Source organism: Equus przewalskii, chromosome 4, assembly GCF_037783145.1.
Source record: "Equus przewalskii isolate Varuska chromosome 4, EquPr2, whole genome shotgun sequence".
NCBI lineage: Eukaryota > Metazoa > Chordata > Mammalia > Perissodactyla > Equidae > Equus > Equus przewalskii.
In genome coordinates this window covers 28,868,415-28,894,295 of record NC_091834.1, presented here as the reverse complement: position 1 = coordinate 28,894,295, position 25,881 = coordinate 28,868,415, and the positions used below count along the sequence as shown (strand labels likewise).

The 25,881-nt window shown below is 35.7% G+C and overlaps 1 protein-coding gene and 1 long non-coding RNA gene across 3 annotated transcripts in view; both read left to right on the top strand.

Moving 5' to 3' along the window:
- Nucleotides 1-13,720, top strand: part of LOC139083003 (uncharacterized) — a 138,437-nt gene extending 124,717 nt beyond the window's left edge. Inside the window, exon 2 of the long non-coding RNA XR_011539452.1 lies at nucleotides 13,359-13,720. This is a non-coding gene — a long non-coding RNA (uncharacterized lncRNA). The remainder of the gene's footprint in view (nucleotides 1-13,358) is intronic.
- A 1,264-nt stretch (nucleotides 13,721-14,984) lies between these two features.
- SEMA3A (semaphorin 3A) overlaps nucleotides 14,985-25,881 on the top strand; it is a 450,731-nt gene continuing 439,834 nt past the window's right edge. The window contains exon 1 of one of the 2 annotated variants that reach the window (XM_070617315.1): nucleotides 14,985-15,342. The gene's annotated coding sequence lies outside the window, so the exon portion shown is untranslated. The remainder of the gene's footprint in view (nucleotides 15,343-25,881) is intronic. The other variant, XM_070617316.1, reaches the window with a different exon arrangement.

Genomic DNA, 25,881 nt, shown 5'->3' with positions numbered 1-25,881 from the left:
CACCCAACTTCCACCTTTTCCACTCTGGTAACCACTAAGCTGTTCTCCTTATCCATGTGTTTTTCTTCCATATATGAGTGAAATCATATGGCATTAGTCTCTGTCTGGCTTATTTCACTTAACATATTACCCTCAAGGTCCATCAATGTTGTTGCAAATGGGACAATTTTTGTCTTTCTTTATAGATGCATAGTATTCTGTTGTTTATATATACCAGATCTTCTTTATTCATTTATCAGTGGACGGGCACTTGGGTCACTTTCACATCTTGGCTGTTGTGAATAATGCTGTAGTGAACATGGGGGTGCATAAATCTCTTTGAATTGTTGATTTCAAGTTCTTTGGATAAATACTCAGTAGTGGTATAGCTGTCATATGGTATTTCTATTTTTTGAGAAATCTCCATACTGGTTTCCATAGTGGCTGCACCAGTTTGCATTCCCCCCAGCAGAGCATGAGGGTTCCCTTTTCTTCACATCCTATACGAGATTATCTTTTGTCTTGATAATTATAGCCATCCTGATGGTGTGAGGTGATATCTCATTGTAGTTTTGATTTTATTTCCCTAAAAATTAGTGATGTTCAACATCTTTTGATGTGCCTGTTGGCTACCTGTATATCTTCTCTGGAAAAATGTCTGTTCATATCCTCTGGCCATTTTTTGATCAAGTCATTTCTTTTGTTGTTGAGTTATATGAATTCTTTATATATTTTGGAAATTAACTCCTTGTCAGATATATGATTTGCAAATAATTTCTCAGTTGGTAGTTGTGTTTTTGTTTTGTTCATGGCTTCCTTTACCTTGCAGAAGCTCTTTAGTCTGATGAAGTCCCATTTATTTATTTTTTCTTTTCTTTCTTTTGTCTGAGTAGACATGGTATTTGAAAAGATGCTAAGACCGATGTCAAAGAGTGTACTGCCTATATTTTCTTTTTGGAGTTTTATGGTCTCGGGTTATACATTGAAGTCTTTAACCTATTTTGAGTTAATGTTTGTGTATGGTGTAAGATAATAGTCTACTTTCATTCTTTTGAATGTGGCTATCCTGTTTTCCCAGCACCATTTATTGAAGAGACTTTCCTTTCCCCATTGTATGTTTTTGGCTCCCTTGTCGAAAATTAACTGTAGATGTATGGTTTTATTTCTGGGCTTTCACTTCTGTTCCATTGATCTGTGTGTCTGTTTTTGTGCTAGTACCACGCTGTTTTGGTTTCTGTAGCTTTGTAGAATATTTTCAAGTCAGGTATTGTGATGCCTGCAGCTTTCTTCTTTTTTCCCAGGACTGCTTTGGCTATTCAGGGTCTTTTGTTTTCCCATATGAAATGTACGATTCTTTGTTTTATTTCTGTGAAGAATGTCTTTGGGATTCTGATTGGGATTGCATTGAATCTGTAGATTGCTTTAGGTAATATGGAATTTTAACTATGTTTATTCTTACAATCTGTGAGCATGGAATGTCTTTCCACTTCTTTATATCTTATTCGATTTCTTTCAATAATGTATTATAGTTTTCAGTGTATAGCTCTTTCACCTCCTTGGTTAAATTTATTCTTAGATATTTTATTCTCTTTGTTGCAATCATAAATAGCATTATATTCTTGACTTCTCTTTCTGCTAGTTCATTGTTAGTGTATAGAAATGCATCTGATTCTTGTAGGTTGATGTCATACCCTGCAACTTTGCTATAATTGTTGATTATGTCTAATAGTTTCCTGGCGGATTCTTTAGGGTTTTCTCTATATGGGAGTATGTTGTCCACAGACAATAAGACTTTCCTTCCCAATTTGGTTCCCTTTTATTTAATTCTCTTGCCTAATTTCTCTGGCGAAAACCTCCAGTACTATGTTGAATAGGTTTGGTGAGTGTGGGCACCCTTGTCTTGTTCCTCTTCTCAGAGGGATGGCTTTCAGTTTTTCACCATTAACTATGAGATTGGCTGAAGATTTTTCATATATGGACTTTATTATGTTAAGGTAGTTTCCTTCAATAGTTATTTTATTGAGAATTTTTATCATAAATTGATGTCGGGTCTTTTCAAATGCTTTTTCTAGATCTCTTGAATGATCAAGTGATTTTTATTCCTCACTTTGTTAATGTGGTGTATCACATTGACTGATTTGCAGATGTTGAACCCTCCCTGCATCTCTGGTATAAATGCCACTTGGTCATGGTGTATGATATTTTTAATGTATTGCTGCATTCAATTTGCCAATACTTTGTTGAGGATTTTTGCATCTATGTTCATCAGTAATGCTTGCCTGTAATTTTCCTTCTTTTTGTTGTCCTTGTCTGGTTTTGGTATCAGGGTGATCTTGGCATCATAGAATGAGTTAGGAAGTATTCTTTCTTCTTTAATTTTTTGGAATAGTTTGAGAAAGATAGGTATTAACTCTTCCTTAAATTTTTGGTAGAATTCTCCAGAGAAGCCATCTGGTCCTGGGCTTTTGTTTTTGGGGAGGTCTTTGATTGCTATCCATCTCTTTACTTGTGATTGGTCTACTCAGATTCTCTATTTCTTCTTGATTCAGTTTTGGGAAATTGTATGTGTCTAAGAATGTATCCATTTCTTCCAGCTTATCAAATTTGTTGACATATAGTTTCTCATAGTAGTCTTTTATAATCCTTTGTATTTCTGTGGTGTCATTGTAGTTTCTCCTCTTTTGTTTCTAATTTTATTTATTTGAGGCTTCTCTCTTTTTTTACTCAGTCTGGATAAGAGTTTGTCAATTTTGTTTATCTTCTCAAAGAACCAGCTCTTAGTTTCCTTGATCCACTCTACTGTTTTTTAAGTATCTATTTCCTTTATTTCTGATCTAATTTTTATTATTTTTCTCCTTCTGCTGACTTTGGGCTTTGTTTGTTCTTCTTTTTAGGTGTATATTAAGATTAGTTATTTGAGGTTTTTCATGTTTGTTGTGGTAGGCTTGTATTGCTATAAATTTTCCTCTTAGTACCACAGTTGCTGCATGCCATATGGGTTGGTATGTTGTGTTTTCATTTTCATTTGTGTCCAGGTTTTTTTGATTCCTACTTTGATTTCTTCATTGATCCAATGGTTGTTCAGTAACATGTTTAGTTGTTTAGGCTCTGCTATATTTGTGCTTTTCCCAGCTTTTTTCTTGTAGGTGATTTCTAGTTTCATAGCATCATGATCGGAAAAGACCCTTGGTATGATTTCAATCTCCTTAAATTTATTGAGGCTTACCTTGTTTCACAATATATGGTCTATCTTTGAGAATGTTCAACGTGCACTTGAGAAAAATGTGTTCTCTGCTGGTTTTGGATGGAATGTTCTATATATATCTATTAAATCCATGTGGTCTAGTGTTTCATTTAAGGCCACCATTTCCTTGTTGACGTTCTTTGTGTATGATCTATCCATTGATGTAAGTGGGGTGTTGAGGATCCCTACTATTATTGGGTTTCTGTTAATTCCTCCCTTAGGTCTGTTAATAGTTGCTTTAGATACTTTGGTGCTCCTGTGTTAGGTGCATAGATATTCATATGTATTATGTCCTCTTCATGGAATGTCCCTTTTATCATTATATACCTTCTTTGTCTCTTATTGTCTTTTTTATCATGAAGTCTGCTTTGTCTGATATAAGTAGAATAACACCTGCTTTCTTTTGCTTTCCATCTTCTTGTGGTATCATCTGCCCTTCCTTCACTCTGAGTCTGTGTTAGTATCTAGAGCTGAGATGTGTTTCCTGGAGGCAGCATATTGTTGGGTCTTGTTTATTAATCCATCCAGCCACTGTGTGCCTTTTGACTGGATAATTCAAGCCATTTACATTTAGAGTGATTATTGATATATGAAGCCTAATACTACTATTTTATCTCTTATTTTCCAGTTGTTCTGTATTTCCATTGTTTTTTTTTTCCCCCTTGTATCTTTGATTGCCGTATCAGTTTGGTGGTTTCCTCAGTTTTCTCTTTATTTATGATTTGTGGCTGTGTTCTGATTTTTCATTTAGTGGTTATCATGAGGTTTGTTTAAAAGATCTCAAGGATGAAATAGTCCATTTTCTGATAACCTCTTATTTCCATTAACCTAAGCAGGTTCCATCCCTTTCTTCTTTCTCTTCTGAGTTATTGTCATCACAAATTATTCTGTTTTGTGTTAGTATGGTAAATTGCGAGTAAATTGAAGTGTTTATAGTTATTTTTGATGCTTTCCTTCCCTTTATCTTTTATGTTATAATTAAGTGTTTCCTAACTGATAGAGAGTGGCAATTTTCTGATTTTGTCTGTCTTTTCATCTCCTTTCTCAAAGTTTTGTAAACTTTTGCATTTTGTTTCAGGTAGGAGAGCTTTCTTCATCATTTCTTGTAAGGCAGGTCTAGTGGTGATGAACTCCCTCAGCTTTTGTTTATCTGGGAAAGCTTTTATTTCTCTGTTGTATCTGAAAGATAGACTCACTGGATAGTGTATTCTTGCCTGAAAGTTTTTGTCTTTAAGTATTTTGAATATATTATTCTATTCCGTCCTAGACTGTAAGGTTTCTGCTGAGAAATCTGTTGAAAGCCTGATGTGGTTCCTTTCTAGGTTATTTTCTTCTGCCTTGCTTCCCTTTGTATTTTTTCTTTACCATTGACTTTTGCCAGTGTTACTATTATATGCCTTGGAGAAGGTCTTTTTGCATTGACGTAATTAGGAGTTCTATTGACTTCATGTACTTGTAAGTCCTGTTTGGGAAGTTCTCAGCTAATATTTCTTTGAAAAAACTCCCTGATCCTTTCTACCCCCACCCACTTCTCCCTCTGGAAGACCTATAATCCTTATCTTAATTTTCCTAATTGAATCAGATATTTCTCATGGAATTTCTTCATTTTTTGAAAATCTTAGTTCTCTCTCCTCCTCCACCTGAAACATTTCTATATTTCCATCCTCTAATTCACTAATTCTTTTCTGTATAACATCAGCTCCATTTTTTATGGTTTCTAGATTATTTTTATCTCATTAATTGTGTTTTCCATATCTAGAATTTCTGTTTGGTTTTGTTTTTTAGAGCTTCAATCTCTTTGGTAAGTATTCCTTCTGCTCATTAATTTTTATTCCTGGGCTCATTGACTGTCTTTCTGAGTTTTCTTGTAACTCATTGAGTTTCTTCATGATGACTATTTTGAATTCTCTGTCATTTATATTTTAAACTTCTGTGACTTCAGGATTGGTTTCTGGTGACTTGTCATTTTCCTTCTCCTCTCAAGTATTACTGTATTTCTTCATGCTGTTTGATGAATTGATATTTTGACTGTGCATTTGTGGTAGTATCAGGTTGCAGATTCCATCTGTCACAGATGGAAGGGGGAAAGGAGCTCTGTTTTCTGATCCTACCCCATCTGCTGGTGCTTGTGCTGGTAGGGCCACTCTGCATTTGCACAGGAAGCCACAGCCACTCAGCAGGTTGCACCCATGTGGGCAGGGCGTATGTGCTCTGTCAGCCTGCCAGTGGGTCACTCTCACATGATTGGGGCCACTGTGCTTGGCATGGGACTGGCTGAACTGCTGCAGAAGGAGGGGAACGTATGCAGGACCTGAGCTATTGCCACTCACAGGGGAACGTTCCCACAGGTGGGGCCACTACAGCATGATGGGTGCTCCTACAGGCCTGGCTACCACTCTGAAAGCATCCATGCACATTCTAGGCTGCCCCTGCCTCCACTTACAGTCTCACCAGGCTGGCCACTGTGTGAGGATCTGTGACCTGGCTCACAGCTGCCCTGGAGTGGGAGGAGCCTGCTCGCCTAGTTCCCCTGATGCCCAGGAATACAGTCAACCCCTGTTCAGATGTATGGCTGCATGCATCTCTCAGGCATCCTGTTGTGCTGTGCAGGGAATACCTTATTGGTTAATGAACATCCATTTAGTTGGAATTTAGAGGGAGGAGAGATAAAGGGAACAACTCACTCCACCATGATGCTAATGTCACTCCCCAAAAAGTGATTTTTGAATCATTTAAACCACCCAGAACTAGCATTAAATTCAACATTGTACTTGGGTCCAGCCTTTTCTTTCAACATTACAAACAAATTTTTTGCTTTGGCTGCCGTCATCGTGGTGCTGAGAGCAATACACTTCTGTGTCTAGTCTTTAATCCAGGTTATTAGAAGTTTGCCAATGTCTGATACAGGCCCTTCTCAAATTTTTGTTAGTCTCATTGTCTTCAGTGAATCAGATCCTTTAACAGCTTCCATCACTTTGCTCTTGTTCTTCACGATCATAGCTATGGTTGAATGGGACATACCTGACTGGCAAGTAATAACCATCCCTGATTTTCCATCTTTGCAATCTTTAACCACTTTTAATTTCATTTCCAAATCAATCACTTGATGTAGCCTCTTGCTGGCAACATTAACAGTAAATTGTGTATTCCTAGTGGCCATGATGAACAGAACAACATGAGATTAAATCAAACACAAGAGAAAGTGATGCAATCAAGAGATGTGGTAAACACAAGATGTATGGGGCTGCTGCTGGCATAACACAGCATATTGTTCTACAGTAAACCTGTTTCTTTTATAAGTAGAAATAGTACACTCTAAAATAATGATAAAAAACATAGTATGGTAAATGCATAAACCAGTAACATAGTCATTTTTTATCATTATCAAGTATTATGTACTGTACATAAGTGTATATGCAATACTATTATACAATTAGCAGTGCAGTAGGTTTGTTTACACCAGCATCACCACAACACGTGAGTAATGTGTTGCACTGTGATGTTACAGTGGCTACAATGTCACTGAGGGATAGAAATGTTTCAGCTTATAGTCTTATGGGACCACTATTGTATATGCAATCCTTATTGACTGAAACGTTGTCATGCAGCACATGACTGTGTTCATTCCATTGTATAAAGTTCCAGTGTAGTGATCTCATCACTCTTAAAGTTCACAAATAGGGATTGGAATTCCATCTTTTTATGAGGTTTAGGGAAATTAAATTACTATTAAGTGATGGAATAAGGATTTAAGTCAGACTTTTTAAAACTTTGCACTTTTCACTGAACCACAAGCATATGGCATGGCATGAACATAGGGGTAGAAAAGGGAATGGAATGGAATGAGGACTAGATTATATCACTCTGCAGGGATAGTCCTATGCAGAGAGAAAAGTGATGATCAAATGAAAAATGGAGGTCAGTGCCTGAGTCACTGCAGTGCACTCAAAGCTTATCTTGCCTTTTTCTAATCCCTTCCAATTAATCTTTTCAAAACATAGTTATCATGCCAGGTGCTTACCAGAAAGCTTCCAACAATGTTTCTTTGTTCTACACAATCTTACCCCTCCCAAACTTTCTCCATGATTCCCAGTTCAAATCCTCTATTTGACAGAGACTGTTTTCGTCATCATTTCTGAAACACACAATATCCTTGCTTACCTTTGAATTCATGGAACCCACATTGATTTCTCCTTTTTCTGATCTCTTATTAAATTTATTGTCTGAATCATTCTTTCTGATCATAAAAATCTCATTTAATTTATTGTGAGTATTTTTTCATCCCAAGTAGTTTGTAAAATGTCTTGTGGTCAGACAGTAGATCTTGCATTGCTTCTGTATGAAATCTAAATCAGGGATAGCTTATAATACATATCTATTACTTGTTGAGCTGAACTAGAAATTGTGTAATAGCAGATGTTAGCTCAGGGCCACTCTTTCTCAAACAAAAAGAGGAAGATTGACAATAGCTGTTAGCTTACGGCCAATCTTCCTCACAATAGAAAGAAAAAATGATAGTCTGACATAAAAGTAATAAAATTTTAATAATTAAATTTTGATAAATTTTCAGATTTAAAAATATTATGTAACAAGTCTTGAAGGATACTGAAAATAATAATTTTTGCATTCTAGATTTTTAGCATTTGGATTAACTGACTCACAAATATTCTCCAATTCACTTGCATATTTTCTAGTATTGACCTAAGTAGAATTATAAAGTTATTAGAACTACTTTTTGGATGTCTTTCCTTTAATTTAAATTTCTCTCTGCCACTCTGTCCCCTACCGCCAAGCTTTGCCTAATTTTTCCCTTACCCAGATGTATCTTTTATCGAGAATAACTTTCCTTGGCTTCACCTCTCGTGGCAATTTTTGGTATTAAGGCCCTCAGCCAACCTGGAGACTTTTAAATGTCTCGTGCCTTTTTTAACACCCGAAGTATTTATATTCCCCAAGAAAACTCTTCAGTAATACAACTTGTCCTTTCAAAGGTGACTATACCAGGCTTCTGGTAACCACTAACTAATCCTAAACTAATCCAGAGCACAAAGAACATATTCTAGGTAATAACTTTTATCTTCCTTCTAGATCAGTAGCATTTTTACCAAAGTAAAATTTTTGGTAAGACAGTTCTAGACTTTGACCAAAGGGTATCTGAAGGAAAATATTTAAGATATAATAGAGGAAGAAGATGACCAGTGTTGGAAATATTTTGCATCATAGAATTCTAAAAATCATGCCTTATCTCATAAAAGAAGTTGCCCCTACGTACAGGCATAACTCATTTTATTGTGCTTCCCTTTATTACACTTTGCAGATCTTGAGCTTTTTTTTTAACAATTGAAAGTTTGTGGCAACACTACATTGAGCAAGTCTATAGATGCCATTTTTCCAACAGCATTTGCTCACTTTGTGTCTATGTGTCACATTTTGGTAATTCTCATGACATTTCAGACATTTTCATTATTATTACATTTGTTTTGATGATCTGTGATCAGTGATCTTTGATGTTATTATTGTAATTGCTTTGGGGTGCCACAAACGATGCCTATATAAAATGACAAACAATCAATAAATGTTGTGTGTTTTCTGACTGCCTCACCAACCAACCATTCCCCCATCTTTCTCCCTCTCCTAGGGCCTTCCTATCCCCAAAACAACAATATTGAAAATAGGCCAATTAATAACCCTGTAATTGCCTGTAAGTATTTGAGTGAAAGGAGAGTCCCACCTCTCTCAACTTAAATCAAAAGCTAGAAATGATTAAGTGTAGTGAGGAAGGCATGTTGAAAACTGAGATATGTCAAAAGCTAGGCCTTTTGTGCCAAAGAGTTAGCCAAGTTGTGAGTGCAAAGGAAAAGTTGAAGGAAATGAAAAGTGCTACTGCAGTGAACACATGAATGAAAAGAAATTGAAACAGTCTTTTTGCTGGTGTGGAGAAAGTTTTAGTGGTCTGGGTAGAAGATCAAACCAGACACAACATTCTCTTAATCCAAAGCCTAGTCCAGAGCAAAACCCTAACTCTTTTCAATTCTATGAAGGCTGAGAGAGATAAGGAAGCAGAAGAAGAAAAGTTTGAATCTAGCAGAGGTTGATTCATGAGGTTTAAGCAAAGAAGCTGTCTCTATAACATAAAAGAGCAAAGTGAAGCAGCAAGTGCTGACGTAGAAGCTGCAGCAAGTTCTCCAGGAGATCCAGCTAAGATAATTAATGGTGCCTTCAAGTTGAAACCAATGCTCACTTGATATTCTGAAACTTCTAGGGCCATTAAGAATTATGCTAAATCTACCCTGCATGTGCTCTATAAGTGGAGCAACAAAGCCTGGATGGCAGCACATCTGTTTACAACATGATTTACTGAATATTTTAAGCCCATTGTTGAGACCTACTGCTCAGAAAAAAAGATTTCTTTTTCACTACACGTTGACAATGCACCTGGTCACCCAAGAGCTCTGGTGCTGATGTACAATGAAATTAATACTATTTTCATGCCTTCCTACACAACATCCATTCTGCAGCAAAGGAGTAATTTCTAATTTCAAGTCTTATTATTTAAGAAATACATTTTGTAAGGCTATAGCTGCCATAGATTGTGATTCCTTTGATGGATCTGGACATTCTGGAAAGGATTCACTATTCTAGATGCCATGAAGAACATTTGTGATTCATGGGAGGAGGTCAAAATGTTAAAATTAACAGGAATTTGAAAGAATTTGATTGCAAATCTCATAGATGACTTTGAGCGGTTGAAGACTTCAGTGGAGGAAGTAACTGAAGTTGTGGTGGAAATAGCAAGATAACTAGAATTAGACGGGGAGTCTGAAGACATGATTAATTGCTGCAATCTCATGATAAAACTTTAATGGATGAGGGGCTGGCCTGGTGGCGCAGCGGTTAAGTGTGCATGTTCCACTTCTGGGCTGCCCGGGGTTTGCGGGTTCAGATCCCGGGTGTGGACGTGGCACCGGTTGGCTGGCTTTGGTAGGCGTCCCACATATAAAGTAGAGGAAAATGGGCACAGATGCTAGCTCAGGGCCAGTCTTCCTTAGCAAAAAGAGGAGGATTGGTAGATGTTAGCTCAGGGCTAATCTTCCTCAAAAAACAAAACAAACAAACAGCAACAACAACAACAACAAAAACTTTAATGGATGAGGATTTGCTTCCTATAGGATGAACAAAGACACTGGTTTCTTGAGAGGGAATCTACTCCTGGTGATGATGCTGTGAAGATTGTTGAAATAAAACAAAGGATTTAGAATACTACATAAACTTAGTCAATAAAGCAATAGAAGGATTGAAAGGATTGACTCCAATTTTGAAAGAAGTTCTACTGTGGGTAGAATACTGTCAAACAGCATAAGATGCTACAGAGAAATCGTTCATGAAAGGAAGAGTCAGTTGATGTGGCAAACTTCAGTGTCACCTTATTTTAAGAAATTGTCACAGCCACCTCAGCTACCTAATCAGTCAACAGCCATCAACATCAAGGCAAGACCTCCACCAGAAAAAGAGTATGACTCGCTGAAGGCTGAGATGATTGTTAGCATTTTTTAGCAATAAAATATTTTTTAATTAAGGTATGAATGCTCTTTTTTCAGACATAATGCTATTTCATGCTTAATAGACTACAGTATAGTGTAAACATGACTTCTATATGTGCTGGGAAACCAAAAAAATTCATGTGATTTGCTTTATTGTGATATTCATTTTATTTCAGTGATCTGGAACCAAACCCTCAATATCTCCGAGCTATATCTGTGTTTATTGAATCATTGATTATTCACACCTGATTGACAAGCCACTGTGTACTTTTTTCCAGATTTTCTCATAGAAATATTTCCTCTGATCTAATTCTATGCATCTGATTCTATTGATATTTTATCCTACACTATTAAAATAATATCATAAAGTGAATAGAATACTAATGCTTTGGAACTTACACTTTTTTTTCTGCCGAATGCATGATATTTTTTAGAACCGATGAACAAAAAACAACCAAAAGAATAACACTTTTCCAATCTTCTAGAGCTGGTGAATCAATAAAACATAAAACTTCCTGTCCCATCTTCACCTTACATATAATTGTGCTCACCTAAATCACACTGGGAAAAAAACACTTCTGTGTAGAAGAGACAGTAGACCCCATGCTTTAATGAGCTCCGTGTATTGCACATCTTTAGGTTAACAAGGCCCAACATTGAAATCATGGATTAGAAAAATGGAAGGATATGAAACGTTTTTGAAGATATTTATATAAAGTATATTTACATTTGAGTTGAAGGAGTTTTTCCAGAAATGCCGAATTGTTACTGTGGATAGGCTCAAAGTTTATTACCTTAAACTTATTGATAAGCTGTTTGGAACTCAAATTATTTACTATTTGGGATTTAAAATCTTTAATCTTTAATAAGTGAAACACTTTAAAAAAATCAGATCTTGAACCACATAATTAAAAATGCCATGAATTTTTATTTCAGTTACATAATATCTTAAATATTTGAACAAATATATCAAGCAGAACTATTTGTACATCATTTTAAACAAAATATTTTGATATTGAATTGGAAATAACAGATCTCATTTGGAGTTTATTGGAACAATTTTATTGATAACAACTTTACAGCCATCACAACCATACTCACCATCAGTAAAACTAAAGGGGAGATTGTGTTTGGATGGGATGGTAATAAAATCGTGAAATGGGGCTTGGAAATCAGAGAGAAGCTGGTTTGGTGGTGGTTTACCTTTCTTAAGGGAAGAAAGCTTTTGATCATTTGTTCATAAATTAGATAACATTTGGTATAAAGTACTCTCTTAAGAATAGCCTTGTATGATGGGTTATGAAGAAACCCAGAAATAAATCAAAATAAAGTCTGCATGTTTCTCCAAATCTTATCCAAACTTTGGTATTTAAGTTAGACTGGAAACTCCCCAGGAAAATGTTTCTTGGGCTGTTTCCAATATGTCCCTATTTTAGCCAAGATAGAAAATATCACAATGAAAGTATTCATGGCATTTTATGTGAAATCATGAAAATGTAAATGTTTTGTTTGTTTTTCCAATGAAAATTCTTGAAATCTGAAAACACTAAAGTTTGGCTGAAGTCCATAAAAGAGAGTTCATATAGTCACAGATAAACTTTAATCTAATTTACCTAAATCCAATTAAAGAAAATCAAGATTAATTGCTCTCCTATACAATATTTCTACATGTAATTCTGCACTCTTCCAGCAGTATATTCTCTGTAATTTGAATATCAATGTATGCTGGTAATGTCTCTAGGATATCCAAACCCTCATACATACACACACTCACCCATAAACAGACGTTCTAAATAAGCAGACATTGTTAAAAAGGCCCTCTCCTCATAACGTAGCTATACACAAACAGTAGCTGGGAGCTATTCAGGCAGCTTCAATTTGCATTGGCCCCTTGGGTTACATTTAGATTACAATCTGTTTTTTCTCCAGTATTATTATCTTTACTTTTGTTTGTACCCACATTTTTCTTGGTTCTCTACTCCCATTCTTACCATACCTTATATTTCTCCCTCAACATCCGTTCAGACTTTTCTTCAATTTATTCTTGCTTTTTAAGCATATTCATTCTTATTCTCTTGTTTTGGATGGAAGGGTAGAGAAGACACTTTTGCTAATTTTTTAGCATGATCATTATAATTATCCAAAGTCAGAGGACTACAAACATGTATGTCAGTGTAATCTAGCACATAACATAAGACTGTGCTGTTATTCAAGACCAGAGTTTTATTTTGTTTATCTTTTGCAAAATGTTTAACTGTGTCTCATTATTTAAGTAAAATTTTCATGGAAGTGTACCTTACTTTATTTCCATATTTATTTTCTCTGCCTTCTTTGTCTCCAGAAATGAAGTGAGACAGTTTGTTTCTATGTTTTTTTTCATATACTGAGTAGTATGATTTTACTGCTGAGTAAAATAAGCTTCTGTTAGAAGAAATAAACCATTTATTCACAGGGAAATGGTAAAATATGAAAAGGAGAATAACAAATTATTACTCAAACAATGGATATTGGCTGATTTGGGGAAACATGGAAAAATGGACTGAAAATTAAGAGTTTATTATTTATTTATTGAAATTCTTTTTTTTTTTTTTTAGGAACATTAGCCCTGAGCTAACATCTGCTGCCAATCCTCCTCTTCTTGCTGAGGAAGACTGGGCCTGAGCTAACATCTATGCCCATCTTCCTCCACTTTATATGTGGGACGCCTACCACAGCATGGCGTGCCAAGCAGTGCCATGTCCGCACCCGGGATCTGGACCAGCGAACCCTGGGCTGCCGAAGTAGAATGTGCACACTTAACCAATGCACCACCGGGTGGGTCCCTGGAAATTCTTAATTTTCCATCTTATTCTTCCATCTTCCAATTATTTGCTGTAAACCAATTAGGGATATTAAGAAACATATGCTCAAATGATTTTAATTTTAAGAAAATGTGCCAATAAACGATTTTAAACAATTCTTTGGCAATTCCTACCCTCATTGATTCTTAGCCCCCTTAGTAGAACTTTTATCAGTGGGCTGGACTATATTCCTATTAACTGTTTGGGCACACAAAGCTAGAATTATTATAACTACCCAAAGAAATAAAAAAGGAGTTTATTTCCAATTTTCCTGTAAAGAAATCAATGATAATCATTTTATTTTGAGTAGGATAAAATTATTCTGCACAGAGACTGTATGAGATGGTGAGGAGTGAGGATTCTAGAGTCAGATCTAATGGGATCCTGCTTCCAAATAATCACAAGCGTGTGGCCTTGAGTAGAATGGCTTCTCCAACTGTGTCCCTCATCTGGAAAAAGAAGATAAAACAGAAAGGTGATAATAATAGTAATATTGACCTCACGATGTCATTGCAGGACTCACAAGAGACGATGCGTGTGGAGCTCTTTGCGTAGTTTCTGGCATCTAGCAACTGTTCAGTTATCATCATCATTATTAATAATAGAAGTTGTCCACTAACATAGGAAAGCAGCTCTCAATAACATAGAAAACTAGATCAAACAGTTCTGCTTTGTGAAAATTATAGTTATTCTGATTACTTGCAGATTTTTGATCGTCAAGGAGTGGTGATACAGAAAGCCCTAATGTTGCCATAGGTTAAGGTGCCTATCTCATAAAATGCCTAAACAGAAATATCTACAAGAGGACATTTTTCCTAACAATTGCCTTCAACCACATTTTTTCTAAAGAGCCCAAATGCAGAATGTCAATCTGCCTGACAGTGTAAATCTCCTTAAAGCAATTTAATACAGATTAAAAAGATAACCTTGGTTTATATAGCAGAATGAGAGATCTGTTTTAAATCCATCACGTTAAGACTATCAATAACCCCCCATGATTGAGTGGTTTTAATTAATTTCAGTTAGGGCATTGGAGGAAGGGTGCTTCATTTAATCCTTCCTTGATAAAGTGAATATTATGACTATCACTGTAACTTTGTAGCTTGAACGTCTTTCTTTTTTTGTTGAATTTATTGTTTTCCTTGCTATAGAGCAATACCATTTGGGGAACTCTGGTTCCTAGGAGCTTTAGTGCTACCCCGCCTCCAGCACTATAAAACAGGGGCCTGCTGTTTTAATCACGCCTCTCTCTCTCTCTCAATGTTGTTTGCGCCCTGGTACAACCCATCTGCCTTGAATCTAGTGCTCCGCTGGGGCTGCACACATCTGCCAGCCAGACTACCTTCATACACAATTACTCAATCCACCGTAAGGCTCTTTAATAAGAAACAAGTGTGACAACGGCAAGCCTCTTTTTTTTGTCTCTCTCTCCTCTCTCTCTTAAACCACAGAGTCAAATAGCTCTAATAGAGATGAAGCTTGATAGATCCGTCCAGGTGTAGGTGAAATGGTAGAGCCTCAGGGGTAATAGATGCTGTGCTCTCATGCTGAAGTTTAGCAGTTTGTCCTGACCGGCTCTCTAGCAGCAGTGTGATGGGCTGCTCCTTGTACAGTTACAAAGTCAACACGCCTCTTGCCGGTCACGTTTCTGCCTAATCCGGAGGGCAACCTGGGATCTAGGTAAGAACAGCAGAGCAATCCTTTTACTTCAACGTCTGGACAAAGGACAGCAAATGCAGTAAGTGGAAATTTTATTTTCTTCTTTTACTTGGGAATTAATTAAGGATGTTTACTCTCAGGGAATCCTCTGAAGACTGTGCAAAAGTGAACTAGCAAAAAGCCTGTGTTCATAACCCTGTGGATTTCCTCTGGTTTCATTTTGCACAGTGCCTTGGCACGGTCACTGAAGCTTAAATACTCCGCGAGTGACTTCCTCATTCAGAAGGTCTCGGAACTAAAATGTGGTGCTAATAATATTGCTTATTCAATCCTGCAGCCTGGCATATTTCTGGATGAAATGTCCTTTTATTACTGTCAAAAATGATGATGGCATGTATTTTGTCACAGTTCTGAGAATAGAAAAAAGCTTTAAGAAGCACATACTCTTCCTGAAAATGATTTTCAACTTTTCCACATAATTGTATTGCTACATCACTGTTCATACATTAACGTGAGGAATTTGCTTGTAATTTTTGCTTAACAAATCCATTCTACAACTCAATCTCTTGCCAAAGAAACGATCCTAAAAACTCTAAAAACAGTATTAGGTTGTAGCAGCAGTGACTATGATAATGAATTTTTAAAACAAACACAACAAAACAAAAGGTCATTTGTCTAATAGCATAGGAAAAGATATTAAAACCAGATGTAGGAAATCTCAACTTTGACTTTTTGGTCTTTCATGCTTGGTTTAAAGCAGCCTTCACATTGCGTTTACTTTGCATTTACAACTTTAGATTCACCATTAAACTATGTTTGAACTTGAAGTTCAGATTTGATCTACGTATAACCCTTCTCCTTGAGTCCCCCACTCTGAGTTTTACTTGGCTATGGGGAATCTTTTTACTACCATACCGTATATCCTGAATCGTGTTAACAAGCTAACCATAGCGGACTTTTTCAGATGGAATGTCAGCCAATGTGAAAGAATGTTTGCTGTTCAGACGTATGATGTTCCACGTAAGAAATAAACACATGGGACATATGCCCTGACAAAGATTCCAGTTATAATTTATAAATTCAATCCATCAAATATTGCACAAAGATGATCATATTAAAAAAGGATGCAATAAAAACTGTCAACACATTATATCAATTTGTAGTTAAGTTCTTTTGTGGGGGGTGGAGCATTTTTTATTTGAAAAATTAGTCTAGAAGGCATTGTCATCTCAAAAGACAATGCACATATTTCGGTAGATAGACAAGTGAAATTAGATAAAACACTGTTGCATTGTTTAGATAATTCCCCCCTGGCCAATGTTTTGTTTTTGTTTTCTAACTATTATAGATGAACATCATTGAAATTGATGGTTTAAAAGCCATGACAATAGAATCCTGATGACTCCCTTGTGTATATTCAGAAATGATTTAGCTTGGATAAAGTTGCTGCTATGAGAGGTTTAATTAATTACTGCTAGTTAAATGTATTTCTTTAAGAATTGCACTTGACATTACTGATGGTGGAGTAAACGCAGTTTAAAAGTCATTCTTCATGAAATACTTTAACCGACAATTGTTGGCATTGAATAGCGGTCAATGTCTACCCCCTACAGGGAGAGAATCTAATTTCACTATGCCTTCTCCAGTACATGAATACCACGGAGTACAGTTCACACATATGAATGCTGTAACCAAGTCAATGACTCCAACAACTGCCCCTTAATGAAAAGGTCAGCCCTGTGATTAATAAGAAGCCAGTTTGAAAGGCTGGACTTCACTTCAGCACTGCATTTAGATTTGTTTCTTTTTCATTTACTTCGTTTGCCTTTCAATGTGTAATAAGATGTACTGTACTTTTTAAACATATTGTGGTTGGTTTCATATTATAGCAATACATTAGTTAGTATATTTGGTTCAGTAAAAAAGTAATAATTAAGTGAAAAAATCAGTCAAGCCAATTATTTAGGGAAGAGCATGGTGAAAGAATTTTTACTCTTCATCCAAATAGGTGGAATATATAGCCTTTGCTTAAGTTTCAGTTAATTTAATAAACTTTAAGAGGTACTGTAGGGGTGAAGATGGAGTGACAGAGGAAGGGTTTGATATATTACTTAAGATTTATTATGCTTAAATGCTAGCTATATGCTAGCAAGTAAATATACACTGGTAACTCATGAAGATAATTTTTCAATAATGGTAAAATTCATTGAATAATATAGCTAAGTGGAGATAAAGACAGTAATTATATACCTAGTGACATCCTCAAAGAAGCAATTTAGTCATCTAAAATTCATAATGGTGGTTTTGTGATAACATTCCAATTAAAACTTGTGCTGGAAAACATTATCGTTAAGTCCAATTTACAATTTAAAAAGATAAAACGTTTAGACTGGAATTACAGTTTGCTAATAAATATCATGTTAAAATTTCAGCAAATCACAAATTAGATGGTCCTTTAAAAAGTTTCCTTTATCTTTTCACTTATATAAATGTTTTGTGTCCCTCTGGCTTTATCTGTACGTGTTTTTAAAGAAGGTTGAAACTTGCGTAATTACATAATACAGTGTAAGTATATATACTCTATGTAGTATGCATGAAAATTTCCATATGCTTGGAGGAAAGTTTTTAGAAATCACAGGATAGATCAACTTATTTTAAGGGGTATTCTCTTTCAAATAACTTAGATATTTTTAACCCTAAATCAACACTTATAGGATTTCATAACTCCATTTTGACTTGAAAGAAAGGAACTATATTACATATCAAGATAGAAAGTATGGGAAAAAATACAGTCCAATTTCTATGGCCACTCAAGGAGGAGACCATATAGTCACTCTATAGTGGGCACAGTGCTTCCTAGACATCCTGCCACCTTCTTAATGCCTTCAGCTGTATCTTCCTGGTACTCTTCTATTCAGGGTTCCACTTTTGCTCTGAATTGAAAGCCAACTACTTCTAGATTGGGTGCCAACAAATAACATTAGTTGGACACCCACAAGGAACCAGACACTGCCCTGAGCATTTTGATCTCTGATTTATTTAGTCCATCTAGGCCACTGAAGTAGGTACTATTTCTATTCCCAATTATAAATGTAAAAACAAAGTGGTTGAGGGACTTGCCCAGTGTTACACAACTAATAAGTAGAGGAACTTGGGTTCAAATCAACTTTGTCTGAGGATAGATACCTTCTCCAATAACTAGACTACACTGCTTCCCTAACAGGTGACTTCATTTTCAGTGCAAAGTTGACTTTGTCTCTGACCACCTTATTAGGACTACCTGAATTCTAAAGAGGATTCATAAATGGAAATAGATAAAACATCCGGTCAAAGAAAGCATAAATAGTTAAATGCCAATGAGTACGACTCACTTCAAGTTACATCATCATTCAGCACTTATAGACCCTACTACTTTTCAGAGATTTTACTACACCTGAAGAAAGAGTTTCAGTCACATCCCAGACGTTTGGGGAAGAACCAGTTCTTCTACCCTCCCTCAGTTACTAAATTTCCGTTCCTATTAATATTAAGTCTTTGAGGAGAGTTTGCCTCCTCAGGGTATTTCCAACCAAGCTGCTGCTGATGCTAACAGGGGTGACTAACCACAATGGCCTCTCAATGAGTCACCTAAACACATTCCCGCCTCCAAGGCAGTGAAGAAAACAAGCTGTCAGTTATTCAACCTCAAACATTTTCAGGCCTCAGTATTCAAATATTCTGTCTGGGTATTTATTTTTTAAAACACAGAATGCTAATTGAATTTTCTCTTCATTTGTGGATTTTTTTGTCATGCAAACATAATCTGGAAAACACCTATTTGAAAGATTTCACTTCAGATACAGATTTGCCTAGAACCTGCATCTGTGGTAGGTCTACCTGCAGAAATATTTTCACCCCAAGACTGACATCCATCAATAAGATTGAGAACATTCTTTGTAGAAGGATCAAAAACAAAATATTTATGATAAAAAATCCTTTATATTTCATAACGTAAGTTTTGTCATTGTGGGTTCATATATCCTCTCCCAGATGAAGACAGAATATTCTGTTTAAAGAGTGGTTTTTTGAAAAAAAATTTTTAAAAGCCCATATTATCACAATTTTTAAGCCAAGACATCAGTTTCTTTTATAAATGCAAGCAGATTTATGCAATGCAAATGAAATGAACACGAGGGTATTACTTCAAAATTTTAACAACTTCAACCAATTTCTTCTGAAAAAGTGGCTAGCTATAAATGTTAATTTAATTCTCACATATCCTTTGGTTTTGCTGAAAGATATTTGATAAAGATATTCAAATGTGATTGGCATTTATAAAACCATAGAATATTCTTAAACAAAAGAAGATGGAGAAGAAAATAAGTAATTTCTTTCAAACTAATCTCAAGATTCTGGAAGAATTAATCTATAGTGACAGGATCTGAAAGCTCTAAATGCCTTGAGGATTGATGATTACTTGAAAAACAGTGGTCTAAGACTTCCTTTATCACTGTCCTTACTCAAAGATATCAGAAGGCCAGCTCCTTGAAGTTAGTCTTATCCTCATAAATTATTTTTGAGTTATCCAGGAACTACTTCATTTTCATTTGTAGGCTCATCTTAAGTGAGAGTCTCCCCTCCCCTCCCCACTCCTTACCTGACCCCTTCCAAGCCTTCCACCACAGCCCCAGTCTACAACTCATTCTTACACTGGTTACTTCCGGCTCATGTTCTAGGGAAATACTCGGAACATTGTAGGCTTAGACGTTGTACTGGTGGACAATTTCATACAGATTTGGTGGTTGGCTGTCCTTGCTCACTTCCGCAGTTTCATATATTCTGAAACCCAAGCCAGCAGTCAACCACAACTCAACTCATGGTCCTTCCCCTGCATGGAGGGCTCTTGGCCCCAGTTTTCCTACACAAATAAGACTCCCGGACACCTTGGATCTATGTCTACAACCAATATCCAACAGTTCTTGAGTTTCTATCCCTGACTGATATTAAATATTCTCTTCATTTTAGGCCCACTAAAATATATAACCTATTTTGAGCAGCATATGGATTTTTAATTTTGTTTTAAATTACGCTTTACCATTGCTGTGTATTCAAAGTAGAAGTTGCCGGTGTGTGTAACTCAAAAATTCAAAGGGGCACCTAGGGGTGTTAGCAATCAAGTTCAGTTTGTTTTATTTCTTAATATTGTACAATCAATTTGATGAAAGAGGCAGAGGGGGTGGTTAGTGTTCTATTTGTACTTCTATTAAAAGTTTGAAGTTTTGACCTTGTTTCTAGCCAGATATGCTGATATGCTTGAGTTTCACATGCTAGATAATCATTTTCCTTCTAAATAGTATTCTTAGTCACTCTAGAATTTGTTTTCCTTAGATAAATCATAAGCTATTTATTATGAATATACATTTTAGCATATATAGTTATATTTGATTGAATTACAGATCTAAAATTCTCTATAAGTGAAGCACTGAATATGAAATAAAAACATGGGGTTCAGGTCCTCTTTTTGACAATTACTACTTGCTTTCAAAACATGAAGAATAGCCACTATGCAAACATATGATGATTTACGTATGAAAGAACTTTAAAAAGTTACCGGGAAGAACTTTAAGAAATTATCCTAAGATAGAAAAGAACATAAGGAGAATGCACAAGCCATGTATATGATGCTGCGCACAAGACTCTTGCCAGACTTTTAAAGGATGTTGCATATAATGCAGGACTAGATGTTTGATGTAATTTATGTTAGATCACATAAAGCATAACACATATTTTCTTTCTTAGGTTAAAGTATGTTTCAGTGATATTCAGTCAGAAAACTTTTATCTGAGCCTAAGTTCCATTTAACAAAATATGAGTTTAAATAAGTAATTCTTTCTGGGACCAAATAAACATTTCTCAAACTTTTCTCAATTTGTAAATTTAATGAAAGATTAATATTTAATTATTGCCCTTTCTTGATGAGTGTCTTCCCTGTCCCATTTTAAACAATTTAAGAAATGAAATAAAGTTAACAATGGAAGCCAAAAATAATGTGAGAAGTATATTTTATCCCAACCAATATTGTGACCAAGTATTTAATTTATACAAAATGAAAATTTGTGTAAGATTAGCTTATGTGCAAACCTTTCCATTTTCTTTAAGATATAAAAGCAATTGTATGTGGGTGAATATAGAGAAGAAACATTAGTTTAGTAACTACTATATATCCTGTGGTTTACATTATTTCATTTAACCTTCATATTAATAGACAAAAGTAGATTTGTAATTTCCACTTTACAGGTGAGCCATGTGTTTTATTTTCTCAATTTCATGAATAACATTAAACCAATAAAAATATTTTCAAGTGACTAATATAAAATTGAAAGCAGTAAATGTGTCCAAACATGCCAAGATGCCCATATGCAGTGCAGGCTGAGGCAGAAACTGATTTTTATTATAGTTCCATTCCTTGGGCTGGGATTTAAAGACTGAAAATATTTCAATACATTATGAACCTCAAGGATGAGCACATACACTGTGTACATGGTAAGAGACATACCTGACAAAAGCATTAATCTTGGCATCATATTTTGATTCAAGAAAATATGAGAAATGAGTGTGATACCATTTCTTTCAGGAAAACATTTTACTTTGGCGCTTTTATGAGAATGCAAATGCTAGATAGTTTTAACCTGTGGGAAATGATATATATTTTATATCATACTTTGTCTTTACTTCATATTTTTAGATATATTCATTAATTTGTGCAATAATAATGTGATAACTAGTTTTGTGTGTGTATGTAGTTTGTGTGAAAGTGAATATGTGTATGTGTGAATAAACTCAGCATAATTTCTATCATATATTCTACAGCAATAGCTTTATTAAACAAAGGATTTTTATTTTGTTTAAAGAATTGTAGTCTGTAACTTAAAAAGCAAATCTCATCACAAACTTTTGTTTGCACCAACAGGAAAAAAATCTATGAATTTAAAACATTTGTTTCCTGGCTTACTTTGGCTGTTTTATTTTATTTTTTGAGGAAGATTAGCACTGAGCTAACTTCTGCCAATCCTCTTCGTTTTGCTGAGGAAGACTGGCCCTGAGCTAACATCCATGCCCATCTTCCTCCACCTACCACAGCATGGCTTTTTGCCAAGCGGTGCCAAGGCCCCACCCGGGATCTGAACCAGTGAACCCTGGGCTGCCGAAGCAGAATGTGCATGCTTAACCGCTGCACCACCAGGCCAGCCCTTACTTTGGCTGTTTTAGAGTTTTGGATATTTATGTTAATCATTTGCTATTCTCTGCTGCTATGGGAAGGCTGTGCTTTTGTGTTATTTAATGTGTAACTTTAAACAATGACGTTGGCTAACAACAGCCTTACACAGGTCTTATGGGTGGAATACAAGTTTTTTTGATAATATTATTAACATCATTGTCTTTTACTTGTCCATTTTGGAAACTGAACTTTTCTTTTTTATTATGACAAAATCCAGAATTTTTTTTTCACTGGTATGACCTGGGTAGTGTATTGCCTACCTGGAGTCTTTTTAGACTCTCCTAAACAACTGATTCACAAGACTACCATTGGCCACAGCTGACACCAGCCTACTCAGGAAGAGATAGGACAAGAGGGAACCACAGACTGCCAGCAGGGCAGCATCAGGGGCTCCCCTTGAGGCAGTCTCCTTCCAGCAGTCCAACAGCTCAGGTGCAAGTAGAGAAGATCAAAATGAGGCCGGTGGGCGAAACACCTCAGCTTAAAAGCCTCCTTCCCTATAGGAACTGATATCTTCTGTAACCACAGAGGCACAGCTTCTAGAGTTCTTGCAAGGGGCCTGCCCAGCGAAAATAACCCAGATACTCAGAGAAACCCAACATTAGGCTTACTATCAGGTATTTACAATTCTCCAAGTCCCAGTCCAGTGTAGAAATCAAGGGTCATTTTTACAATAGGTAATTTTCCTAGTAATACAGTTGGCATTCCGATTTTTATCAGGTTCCCAAGGGAATAGAGGTAGACGTTTCATAAAACATCAAATTGTCAAGAGGAAGGGGAAAGTGTGTGTTAGTTCTTTATTCACAGGTGATTGACATGAAGTTTGAGAAGATTAATTTTAAGGACTAGCATGGCGTATTTTCATTCTGTCTACAAAGCAGACTGTACGTTAGTTTATGGGCATCACTGCTGCACAGACCCGCCATCATTTGTCGCTTTGATTTTGCTTCCAAAGCACTGAAGCACTTCTGTCCCCTCTTTAAACTTTAAAAACTAAGTACACCTACACACCAGCATCCTGAAGGGCTAATAAAAGGTCTATCTAGATCTTGATTAAATTTCCAAAGGAATTTTGTGTTCTTTCTAAGAGACTAGACTAAGAAAGGTTGAGACTACCCTCTGAAAGTCTAAAACTCAAAGTCAGTCATGTACCCACTTAAAATAAATAAGGCTTCACATAAGATGAGCATGGAATTGTTTCCAAAGCTCAGGACACTAGTTCTGGAGAAAGACATTTAACATGAAAAGAGGCTAATAGGACCCATCCGTAGTACCTCAGTTTTGACTGCAGCAATAATGTTATATGTGGCCACACCTGAGGTAAGCATGCCTTAGGGCAAGGATGTGAATGTGAATGTGGCAGGAACTCTGGCTTTTCTAGAAGGAAGCAGTATCATGGTCAGATGATACCTTGTAAGTTTCTACAACTATGATTATCAGTGTTTAAAGATGGATTCCAGCTGTTTTTTTCACAAAGGGCTATGGGCTGGGCACACTCAGAGCGTTTTGAGTGATTTACTACTGTGGTTGCCAGTGCTAATTATTGTGTTTTAAAAGCACTGCTAAGAATTTGTAATAGTGATATTTCAATAAATGAACACCAAGACACTATATGCAGTTTGGATTGAGTCTACTAATTTCTTATTTAGGAATAGATTTAGCTATACAATAATTGTAAAATATGTGTGTATTTATATATGTACATTGTTTTATAATGAGTAGAGAATTTACCAAAATTTCAAAGATTTTCCTTGCCATAAAGGCAAAATTAGCATTATGACCATGGACAGGTCATTCAATAACACTACCTCAATATTTTCAAATGTAAAATGAGAAGTTTGAAATAGATGTATATAGTTTCTTTTATGTCTAATTTTTTAAAATGTACATATATTATTTCATTTATGATAGTTATCATTAATCAACAGCAGTACATACAACATAATTTAAAAATAAACTTTAGGTAGAAGATATATTACTCTTAAGAAGACGTGTTAATTTTTTAAAGAATTTTATTTTTACCATACATTTTAAATGTCTTAGAGTCAGTCTTGACTGAATTAATAAGCTCTTGAGTAAGTAAATATCCTCAAGTTACTTGAATATTGAAAAATAAGGGCATTGATTCTTTCAGTTAATTTTACTGGCTTCTCTTAAAGTGCTTATCATGAATTGAGAGTTTAAAATGCATTTCTTGCACTTTAAATAGATAATAATTGCCTTTTTTCTATTAAAGATAATTTTTTATTCTGTCAAACTATAGACAACATAATAAAATGGAGATGGTGCAATGTAATTAGCTGAAAATAGTGAACTTAATTTATCTTGAATTACGTAGAAGAGGAAAAACATATGAAACCATATTGAGAACGATATTACCTAAAGAAATAGAAAAATATATTGCAATTATTTCATATTGCTTTTTGAAATTAGAGCTATAAATCTCTGGAAAATTTGACAGAGATATATGAAGTTCCTGTTAGATCTTTTTCAATTATACACAGCATTTCTTATTTAACAGATGTTAAGTTTTAACATCAGCTGTTGCTGCCTCTCTTAATTTGGATGAATAATATACTTAAAGCATTGTTGGATTTCTTTGTTTCAATAGGATATCTTAAAATTACCATAAAAGATCTTTGGAATAATGTTTATTTTTAATTAGATTTGATTCTAACCTGTGCGGCATAAGCCATTAACAAGTGAGACACACACAAAAGAAGACAGAGATAATGAGTGTTTGAAAGACCCGTGGCTCACTGCAAACTTAGATTTGCCCTAGTATCTCTTCACCTGTCAACCCTGCAGTTAGGTGGACCTCTCTCTACTTAGAAGCACGGAGAACTAGGAAGTATAAAGAACAGGATTGACTATTAACAAATTGTGAGTGTTATGAACTTTCTCTTTGATACTCTTCCATCCTCTTCACAACTTTCCCAATTCAGGGGCAGTTTCTCCTCCCTTCTTCTCTCAAAAATTGAGTCACCCTCATGTTCATAGTCTTCATACTGACTTCTGATTGCCACAAAACTTGAACTTCTGCCAACAGCAGTGTTTTCAGTTCAAAAAACTCCATGCTCCTGGGGCTGGCCCCGTGGCTGAGTGGTTAAGTTTGTGAGCTCCACTGTAGGCAGCCCAGTGTTTCCTTGGCCCGAATCCTGGGCGAGGACATGGCACTGCTCATGAAACCACGCTGAGGCAGCATCCCACATGCCACAACTAGAAGGACCCACAACGAAGAATATACAACTACGTACTGGGGGGCTTTGGGGAGAAAAAGGAAAAAAATAAAATCTTTAAAAAAAAAACAAAAAAAACTCCATGCTCCTAAACAGTCTTTATTCTTTGGCATTGTCACCC